The following is a 10033-nucleotide window of genomic DNA, read 5'->3' as shown; positions in this document are numbered from 1 at the left end:
ATGAAAAAGACACCTGCACCCGAATGTTTATAGCAGCACAATTCACAATTGCGAAGATGTGGAAACAACCCAAGTGCCCATCAATACATGAGTGGGTTAGTAAAATGTGGTATATGTATACCATGGAGTACTATTCAGCTTTAAGGAACAATGGTGATATATAGGGGGAACAAGGGCAACATACATAACCTAAACCTCTGTACCCCCATGATGTGCTGAAATAAAAAATAAATAAATAAATAAAACCAAGATGAGATACCCCATCGCACCTATTAGAATGGCCCAAGTTTAAAATACTGGCGGTACCAAGTGCTAGACAACATGGGAGCAACTAGAACTCCCACACGTTGCTGGTCGGGAAGTTAGCAGTACAGCCAGTTTGAGAAGCAGTCTGGCGGTCTCTTTTAATTTCCACAGACATTTACCACAGGACACAACAATCCCACTCCTGGTTCTTTACCCTAGAGAAACGAAAGCTTAGGTTTGCACAAAAGCCTGCCCATAAATGCTGAAAGCAGCTCTATTCATAATCACTCCAAACTAGAGACAACACCAATGTCCTTCAATGGAAGAATGGAGAAACAAACTTGGTATTGCATACAGTGCAATATTGGTCAGCAGGAAAATAGAAAAGACAATCGATAGAAGCATTTGAGATTCATCCGAGATGTTGCATCATAAATAAGCCCACCTCATAAGGCTAGAAAGTGTACGGTTTCATAGCTGACACCCTCCACAAAACAATAGCTAAGAGAAGGACACAGATCACTTGCTGCCAGAGAGCAGAGGTGAGGAAGGCGTAACTGCAAAGGCGTGGCTCCAGATAAGTGTTGTGGAGTCTGGGGACTGTTCTAGATTGTGAATTGTTGTGGTGGTTACAAGAATCTACGTGTGTGTTAAAGCTCCTAGAACTATACTCCCAAGAAAAAGGTGAGATCAAAACTCCCAGTGGTAGCGTCTAGAATAAGGGCCTCTCTCTACAGTCATTCTTCCAATAAACACATCTTGGATGAATCTAAAAATAATGTACATTAGATGCTAAATTGAAACGTTACCTCACATCCTGGCCTCTGGTCTTTTAGCAAACTTGAAAACTGAGAACTCACTAGTTTTCTTCAGAGGATACTGGTACTGAGACATTTTTATTACTGAATCGTGTCTACCAGCACACACCAGGGCAGGAAACACAGAACAATATTAGAAATATTTCGAAGCATATGACCTGACAGTGCGCACATCCAAACACATCCATCCCAGAAAGAGAGTCTCTTAACATTTCAGTAACTGAAGCCCGTGTTTCCACGGAGTTAGTTTAGTATCATCCTTTGGGCCATCACTAGCCTACACAAACACTCATGTGTGAAACATTTGGAAAATGATCTTCTTAACACAATTACCTCCCAACCAATTTTCACATGTCACAAGGTCTCTCTCAGGATCGTATTTCTTCATGCAGGCAGCTAACCCTCAGAGAAAGAAAAAAAAAAAAACAACAAACAAACCTCACAAACACTTTTGTATGAATAAATATTGAGACTTTGGAGACATCAATTCACAACTGGCCCGTGTTTTCAACACTCTTTTCTCTCTTTTTCCCTGCATCCAATCTGTGAAATGAAATATTTTGCTGTCCTATCTCGAGGTGCAGCACGAGTTTCTCAAACCACACCCATGAAGCTACTCATGATCCTTTACAGAGACATTAAGGACAATGAGGCCTGGAGAAGTCCCCTCTGTGGGGACAGGGGAGCAGCTGGGGCAGTAATGCGACTTCCCTTCCTTCATCATCACCCCATGTCATTCCTTCAGCAGTCACTCGCCCCCGAGGGATAACAATCTTACATCAAACCCACTTAATACATCATGGCCTCAAATTTCCTCAAATTTCCTGCATCAAACGCAGCTTCTGAACAGAGGGAAAAGACGCTGGGTGCGAGTGAACCCAGAAAGAGCAGTCACCAGGGCTTCAGACGGGGAGGGGATGTCCCTTGGTGCAGGGTTTCCCCACTGTGATGGTTAATGTCACATGTCAACTCGGCTGGGTTACGGCGCGGGTCATTTGGTCAAACACCACTCTAGATGTTGCAGGGAAGGTATTTATGGATGTGATTAACACTTATAATCTGTAGACTGTAAGTAAAGCCCATTACCCTCCACGACGGGGGTGGGCTTCATCCAACCAGTTGAAGACGTTAAGAGCAAAGACCGAGGCTTCCCAAGAAAGAAGCAATTTGGCTGAAGACTGTGACATACGAATAGAAGCCCTGCCTGAGGTTTCAGCATGCTGGCCTGCCTGCAGATTTCAGACTCGAGACTGCAGAATCAACTCTTACTTGAATTTCCAGCCACGCGACCTGCCCTCCGGATTTCGGACTTGCCAGTAACGCCAATCCCAGGAGCCGGCTCCTTTAAATAAATCAACCTCCCGATAGATAGAGAGAGGGAGAGAGAGTTGTATAGATGTATAGATATCCTATTGGTTCTTTTCCTCTGGAAAAAAACCCTAATACACCCACAATATGCCACGTCTTTCTGTGGTCCAATCCAAAAACATTTTCCAAGTAACCACATTATCACATGCCCAGTAATTTGTATTAAAACCAGCGTGACAGAAAACAGCTTAGGTGTATTTAGTGCCTTCCGCATGCCAGGGGATGTGAGCTAGGTGTTTTACATCCCTCATCTCATGTAGGTTTCCCTCTAAAGTAGGTAGAGTTATTGTCATTTTACCAATGAGGAGTTTGAGGCTTAAGGAGACAGAGTTCACTGCCAGGGTCCATGTTGGAAGCCAGTGTGAGTGAAAGCTCTGGGACCTGAAGCAGAGGGAGAGGACTCTGGAGAGACGAGGGGGGAGCAGGTCACGGAGAGCCTCCAATGGCACACAAGAACAGCAAGGAATCAATCACACACTCTGTGACTTGCACCGGGGCATCCCCCAAACCAGAAGCGGCACCGACCTACCAGAGGACAGAAATGGAGCTGAAGTGAATGGATCCGCTCAATATAAGATGACGTGTATTCATGGTTCCCAGAAGGGGAGCCCACAAGGGAACAGTCAGCATTCTGGGGAGAGGTCTTCAGTGCATGAGGGAAAACCTGGTAAGAGTAGGGCAGAGAATGAAAGAAGCTCTAGGGCTGGCCAGAGAAGTCTAACGAGATTGTCATGTTTTTTCTTCTGTGGGCGATGCAGTTCGTAAGGGCCTTCCTCCGAAGTACCCCGTGGCCTTACCAGTAGTTGTGATGAGAGGCGACATCTCGGGATCGGTTCTACAGACTTCCCTTGCATATCTCATCACATACTCACAAACACACCCCTCTTAGTTTGGCACCGTCAGTATTAATAATAAAAAAATCCATTTCACGGGTGAGGAGGGTAATTTTCTCAAGATGATATGACTGCAAGCGGCAGAACTGGCTTGGAAGGAAGCCTGTCTAGAATCACAGCTGGTGTCCTTAGCCACTACACTATATTGCTCCTTCCAAAAACATTCCACAGTGCTCCCTGTAGCAGGAAGTCTGCTTTTGTCTGTGAGTATAGAGAAAATTCCTCCTCCATCGAGCCGAATGAGAAAGGCAAGTCAGCAGGAAGGGTGGCCTAGGCACGATATAATCTGTGACCCACTGTTGCCACCAAGCACCGTCTCTCTGATCTTTGTTTTCTGCTACATTTGCTCCAGGACTGACAGCCAGATAGGGCGACATCCAAGTGCAGAAAAGCACTTTCTATTCCTGTAGCATTCCTGTGAGCAAGGAACTATCCCAGGAGCCCCCCAGCAGACAGTTTCTTCCCTTCCCACGGGCCAGCGCTGGGGCACAGCCCCGTTTCTCAATCGGTCTGCAACAAGCAGAATGGGATGACCACGGTGGTCACAGATGAGAGGCTCAGGACCAGGGAGGCTCCTCGCAAGACTTGCCCCTCTTATTCCCCTTTCGGGACTCAGCTGAGACAGCACTTCCCCCAGGAAGCCTTCGCTGACCTCCTGGACGAGTCCTGAATGGGGAACCCTCCTCTGAGCTCCCATACCCCACTGCGGTTCCCCTGTCCCGGCCCCAGCCCCACTCAGTTGTCAACAGATGGTTATTTGTCTGTCCCACCCACCAGGCCGGGAGCTGATGGTACCCAGGGACTTTGTCTTCTTCACCCATCACAGAGCCTCGACCCCAGTGGACATTCACAAACATCTGTCAAACTTCAGGTGGAGAATCTGGGGCCCCTTTATAAACATCTCACTTAATATGTCGACCCTGCAGAATCCATATTTTCCCAAGTTGCAAAGGTGGACATTCCTGCGTTGAGAGGTTAAGTAATGTCCCCAAGATCACACAAACAGCCAGAAACAAAACGACTCCAGATGCAGCCACCCTTGCTGGCACCGCCTCACCGGATGCCTAAGGTACAGAGTGATCCTGAGGGACAGACTTCACACAGGAAAGTCCTGGGGGCTGGCTCGGGTGTCCAGAGCTGGTCCTGGGGTCACGGAACTGATTGTGCAACTACTTCCTATGACGTTCTGGTGCTGGGCTGTGTTCGCAGTGCCGGGAATGCCACACAGAACAAACCTCACAATCTGCTTGCCCTCGTTAGCCTGGTTCTCATGTGGGGAAGGAAAAAGAAAATAGCCAACAAGGCAAATCATGCTATGTCCAGGTGAGGCCCCCTATGAACAGCATTCTACTCATTTTCACAGTTAAAACAGTGACAAGTCATAGATTTTTCAATGTTGCACAATGATGTGAAATACCCTTATAAAATGAATTTATTTTAGGGATAAGAAACAAATTTCATTTAATTTCATTTAATAACATCCATTAAATAGTAGTTTGACGCTTTTCCAGAAATGGCAAAATCCTACAGCTAAGTGACTGGGATCCGTACAAGGTGGCTGGGTGCTGAGAACTGTGCCCCTAGCCTGGTGCAATGCCGGGGAATAAGGAGTCAGAGTCCCAGCCGCCCAACGCCACTCAGATTAACGAAAGCATTTGTCCTGCACCCGGCACACGCGTTCTCTATCTGTTATGCCCACCCACATAACCTGCATCGTCCGGGTCTACAATGCAGGGGACGCTCCTCTTAGCAGCGTCAGTACAAAGGAACATTTAAGTCAGTAAACACCCAGCGATGCCCACTTTTGAGTGTGAGAGGGGAAAATGAACAGACCAAGGAAACATGGCCCCTGCCTTTGGGGTCTCACAGCAGGTGGGACAGAGACACACAGTCTGTGGAAAAGCAGTGGGAGTGCAAGGGAAGGCACGGGGGAAGGGCCACAAGGAGGAGCGGCCACAGCAGCAAGAGGCAGCCAAGGAGAAAGTCTCCTGCGAGAGAAGAGCTCACGTGGACTCACCCGAGGTCACCCGTCACTGCGTTCACGTCATAGATTCTGCGGATCCGGGCCGGAGCGACTGCTACACCTGTCACCTACAAAATAAAATAACCCGACTGGCCGGGGTGCGTTCGTCCCACAGGTGTTCCCGGGGGCCCCTCTACTCAGTGATCCCTTCAGTGAGTTATCCAACGCAGCCCCGTCCCCAGGGCACATCTAGTCTGAGGAAGTAAAATCTTGACCCAGGTATAGCATGAAGGGAAAAAGCAAGGAATGCACTGATACTATTAATAGATACTTGTGGACAGAGTCGGCATAGGGGACAGGATGCTCCTCACAGCCCTGGATGAACAGAAAAAATTTCAGCACAGGATCAGCCGTGTCTGCTCATTCACACTACGTTATTTCCAGTGGAGAAATAGCAGTTATCACAGTAGCTGTACACGGCGAAGGGGACAATATGGGTACGATACGATATGGTTCTGGACAGTGTGGGGGGGAAAAGACACAAACATCCTTAGGATTAACAGAAAAGTAAGCCAAGATATTTGCTGTATCCACTCGTTTACAATATCGTGGTACCTTGGTGTCTGTGGGGCATTGGCTGGGACCCCTGGGGAGGCCAAAGTCCTCAGATGGTCACCCCCCTGCTATGAAATGGCATAGTATTTTAATGCAACCTACACGCTTCCTCCCATATATTTTACATCGTCTCCAGATTACTTATAACACCTAGTGCAATGTCAATGCTATGTAAATAGTCGTGCTGTATTTTTAAAAATTTGTATTATTTGTATTGTTTCATTTCTAATCTTTTGGATCCGAAGTTGGCTGAATCCTGGGAGGCGGGACTTGGGGTACGGAGGGCTGACTGTATTATTTCCAATGAACAAAGTGCCGGCATAACCACAGCTACACTGCGCCAAGTGGGCAGCACGGGTCATCGTCGCTCGCCGTCAAACGTGCCCCAGCCCCTGCTCAGGGCCCGGCTCCAGGATGTGTGCTTTGGTACACGTGGCCCACAGGGGAATGTTTCCTGCAGGATAACAGTCCTCAGGGGGCTCACAGTCTGGGGGGCAGGGAGCCGTAGTGAAGATAACGACGGAAGTCGCCATGAGAGCCATGGCTGGCCTGAGCCAGGGGAGGTGTGGAAAGCAGAGGAGGGCTCCGTAGTCCAGGTGGTTGGGAACGACTTCTCCCAGGGCCTGCTATGTTACATAATGTTATCGTGCCCACTTGTAGATGAGGTAACTGAGGATCAGAGAGGTTCAGCAACTCACTCAAGTGGTGGAACCCATTTTCAACCTACGCCTGTTGAAATGCGAAGTCCTTTGCTTCGTGACTGTTACCAATCTCCCCATAATGATATGGTTATCCATTTTTATTCACATTCACCACCCCTACTTCCTTCTTATCCTGGCTCACTCCTTCACAGTCTTCAAACTTGCTATGTATAATAAAGACACCTTTTGGTTACGTGAGGCCTTTCTTCTTTTATCGAGGGGCTTGTTACCTCCCTGTATATCCTGAAACAGCCTAAAACTGAACGTTAAGCTTCAATCCGCTCTCTGTCCCCAGGGTGGGTCAATGAAAAGTGAGTGGATCGCTGCTGTCAAAGTGTTAACCGGCCGGTTACACGGAGTATCAAACACAGCTTAAAAACCCTATCCACATGCGGTGATCGACTGGAAACACCTTGCTCCTCTCTAAAGCTATTCACAGCATGCTGCAATAGTGGACTTTACCAAAGGCCAGAAGTTCCCATGCAGGAGATAATACCTCTTTGATTGTCCACAATCATGTGCACCAGTTATTGGGCATTGGTAATAAATACTGCTCATTACCACGTGGAAATCCTTTCTTATTTTCTCTTTCTCCATCATTAATAACTCTGAGCGGTGGAGCCAAGCAAAGTCATGAACACTTGATTGTTTGACATATTAGTCGTATGACCAAATTTCCAATAGCGGTGCAATTATGACCCCCACTATCTGCTCCATGCCAACAAACTGGTTATCCAAGGAGTCCTTTGCTTGCCTGATATTCTTGACAAACTTGTTTAAAGAAGTATAAGCTAACGCAGGAAACCAAAAACATCACTTAAGAAAACATATCTAATCACACCTCACATATTCCTGAACTAGATCCTCCAAATTACTTCAATATGGGAAATGTACGGTTCCATATTGAATCGATTTTCCATCGCTGCCATAACAATTCACTACAAACTTCATGGCTTCAAATGACAGACATCTGCTACCTCACAGTTTCTGTACATCAGAAATCTGGGTGGGATTGCCTGGGTCCTCTGCTTGGGGTCTTAGAAGGCCAAAGCCAAGATGTCTGCAGGACCACGTTCCTTGCTGGAGGCTCTGAGGAAGAACCTGCTTCCAGGCTCATTAAGGGTGTTGGCAGAATTCAGTTCCTTGCAGCCTTATGAGCGAGGTCCCCGTTCCCTTGCTGCCTGTCAGCTGAGGGCCAGTTTTTGCTCCCAGAGGCTGCCCAAATCCCTTCTCGTGCTCTCCCTGTGGCCTTCTCCAGCAACAATGGGTTGAGTCCCTCTCCCTCACACTCAGAGTCTCTCTCATCTGCCTTCCTCTTCTGGTTTTAAGGGCTCATGGGATGACATTGGGCCCACTCAGATAATCCGGGATAATCTCCCTAGCTTAAGGTCAACTGAATTCCAGCCAAAAGTCCCTTCACAGCAGTACCTAGATATGTGCTCCATGAAATAACCAAGGGACGGGAATCTTGGGAAGCTATCTCTAGAATTCTGCCTACCATGCACATGAACACTTAAATGATTCTTATCTTTTCTGTGGGATGGTGGCGAGTTGTGTGGCAAGAAGCCAAGGAAACTACGATCTCTGACACTGACTCAAGCCCAGTTAGCGCCCGAGTGCCAGAGACAGTCTAAATATCCTGTTCCTCCAACCAGAAAAAAACAAAATATCCCATACACAGAGTTTTAAATGACAGCTGTGACGCTGGAGGAATACAATTGTCCACTTAGGAAGTCCCACCTGTGGTTAGCAATAAAGGTTACATTTGTGCATGGTATTATGGAAACACTAACTCGCACCTGGCCTGTGTGTTTAGGAGATCCTCTTTCTCTCTGTGGATCACCTCCACGCCGTCTCGATGCCAAATGGTGCCTCAGAGCTTCTGGCCACAAAACGAAGAGCTGCCCCTGGAGAAGATAGGCGTTAGGCCACCCAGAGCAGAAGTCCTCCTGAGACCCTAGAGAAGCTGCATCCTCCAGCAGCCATCCCTCAGGGAGTGGTGATTGGATGTGGCAAGCAATTCCTGAGAAAAGGCAGGACTCCTTGGAAGAGTGGAGCTTTCCTTACAGGGATAGGACAAGTTAGATAAATAGCCTCCTAAATTCCCGCCCTCTAGGTCTGGGGTGACTGAAGGAGGAAGGTCCAGTGCCTAAATGGTGACCAGCTTCTTGGTGTGACAAGCAGGTTCTATTTTTTTTCTTTTCATGTGAAATAGAGCACTACTCCCTGATTGAGACCCCAGAAACCAACACCCCCCATCCCCCACCCCTGACAGGACAGCGTGGCAGCACTGCAGGGGCCCTCCCCCGGGTTTTGGTTGTTTGCAGGGACACGTGACCCCTGATGACAAAAGAAGAGTTTCCAGGGCACCAGAGGTGATGTAACAGTGGAGCGATAAAGAAATAGGTCATAAACTTCATCCCTCTGGTGGTGGGAGTCTGGGCGTTGTGGCGGGGGCGGGTGGTGGTGGTCAGGCAGCAGGAGGTCACGGGTAGCGGGATTGAAAGCGGGTGGGCATCTCTGTGTCACTGGCTGGCGATGTTATCTCTTTTTGAGTACATGTCAAAGAACAAATTGGTGTTCAGTTATTTACATCCGTTTCTAACAGGAACACATACCTATGTTAAAATACTCAACGCATCGTGTATGCATACTCAAGCACATAGATAAGAAGAGGGATTCCCCCTTTGCCAGGGGGATAACTCACACTTGAACAGCTGTTTAAATTTTACAAAACGGAAGATTATTTTATTCTAAAACATCACAGCTGAGAAAAGCGATTATTGCAAATTATCATCCTCCTCCTCACGGTTTAGATGTTGAAACTGAGGCACAGAGGGCTTAAGGATGCCACACAAAGTAGCAGGTGTAATAAGTGTTGGAGCCTAGAACCCAGGCAGTCTGGATCTTACCCACTATGCTCTGCTGCCATCCCCCAGTGATTCCCAGACCCACATCTTCAGCTCGGTCTCTCTCCTTGGTGACGGTCCTGAGTCCCCAGTCGCCACCTAGATATCTCTGTCCGATGGTCCCATAGACACTTGACACTCCACGTGCACAAACCTGAATTTGTTGATCCTCTCCAACAACTTGCAAAAGCGTGCCTCCACCGGTGTCAGCAACTCTGTGAAAGACACCACCACGTATCCATCTGCTCACGCCATCTCTCACTCCCCCACTGCTCTCACCACCCCTAACACAGCCAATCACCAGGACCTCCCAATCAGACATTACCCACTCTACCTCCTCTCTCCACCCACCTAACTTCTACTGACCTTGGGTGAGTTTTTCTGGCTACACGGTCTCAGAACTAACTGATTGGCCCTGTGATAGAGACAGCTCCTCTCAGGTTGTTGTCTTTGCTACTTTTCGCAACACACACAGAAACATATACACACACGTGTGTGTGTGTGTGTGTGTGTGTGTGTG

The 10033-nt window shown here is 47.9% G+C and overlaps 1 protein-coding gene across 2 annotated transcripts in view; it reads right to left on the bottom strand.

Annotated features, from left to right (window-relative positions):
* LOC105823431 (protein FAM156A/FAM156B-like) overlaps positions 1–10033 on the bottom strand; it is a 24318-nt gene that overhangs the window by 9987 nt on the left and 4298 nt on the right. The window contains exon 1 of one of the 2 annotated variants that reach the window (XM_012660632.1): positions 5343–5440. The exons of the other annotated variant lie outside the window; for it this stretch is intronic. The gene's annotated coding sequence lies outside the window, so the exon portion shown is untranslated. Of the gene's footprint in view, positions 1–5342; positions 5441–10033 lie in introns of those variants that run through there. 2 annotated transcript variants of the gene reach the window in all.

Source organism: Propithecus coquereli, unplaced genomic scaffold (genome assembly GCF_000956105.1).
Source record: "Propithecus coquereli isolate 6110/MARCELLA unplaced genomic scaffold, Pcoq_1.0 Scaffold671, whole genome shotgun sequence".
NCBI classification, from domain to species: domain Eukaryota; kingdom Metazoa; phylum Chordata; class Mammalia; order Primates; family Indriidae; genus Propithecus; species Propithecus coquereli.
This window is presented reverse-complemented; position numbering and strand designations above follow the sequence as displayed.